Genomic DNA, 998 nt, shown 5'->3' with positions numbered 1-998 from the left:
AACACTCGCTGCTCAGGGCTCAAGGCCTCCTGAGCCTTTCAGATGATGCCTGGGCCACGTGGAGATCAGTGGACTGTCTGTTGTTCCTCTCCCCGCAGAACTGCAAGCCCAGTGAGGGAGGCAGCAGGCCATTTAGATGATGCCTGGGCCACGTGGAGATCAGTGGACTGTCGTTCCGCTCCCCGCAGAACTGCAAGCCCAATGAGGGAGGCAGCAGGCCTATCTCCTGGTGCCCTTTCAGAGAGAGCCTGGCACTCGAGGTGACCCACAAAGGTCTGAGGATGGAATGGGACCCGGAGATGTTAGGGCGCACACCGCGAGTGTCGGGTGCGACCAGCCTACTGCTTTCTCTCTGTCCAGGGCTGTTTCCCTCCCCTGGCAGAGCGCTGGGAACTGGAAGTGCACCGCCCACCACTGCTAGGGATGCTGGTCCCTCACAGCCTGCTCTGATCCTGCTCCAGAGTGCCTTTCTACACAGGATCCCACCGAAGTGGGAGTGACGTGCCAACCTCCTGAGGCCCTTTCTACACATGTGGGAAACTGAGGCTCAGAGAGATGAAGTGAACACCCCAGCACTGCAGCCTAGGAGAGGTGGGGCAGCCTTTGACCCCGGGGCCCCACTGCCGCTGGGGGCAGATGTGATGGGGATGAAGCAGATACACAGGGGAATCCGACTTCAGCTCAGTCTCCCTTCTTGGTTCATTTTACGGCGGCGTCTCTTAACCTCGCTCAATCCTATTTGCAGCTTCGGCCTCCAACGCTGATTCCAATCATCTCCGTCTCGCAGGCCTTTTCTCCAAGATCCCGGCGCTCCCTGTAGTGGGCAGCGATGCGGTGCTTGAAATAGCCATCTTCTCTTGGCTGCCCGCGCTCTCTCAGCATCCTGTGTCCCACACAAGCGCATCGCCCGCGCCAGCTCCCAGCCTCCTCCGGGCTCAGGGCAGGCTCTGCCCAGGCTTCCTGTTCCCTGCTGGCCCTCCCCCTCCCCCTCCCCCTCC

The sequence above is a fragment of the Myotis brandtii genome, unplaced genomic scaffold, assembly GCF_000412655.1.
Source record: "Myotis brandtii unplaced genomic scaffold, ASM41265v1 scaffold390, whole genome shotgun sequence".
In the NCBI taxonomy this organism is placed as follows: domain Eukaryota; kingdom Metazoa; phylum Chordata; class Mammalia; order Chiroptera; family Vespertilionidae; genus Myotis; species Myotis brandtii.
Note: the sequence above shows the minus strand (reverse complement) of the source record.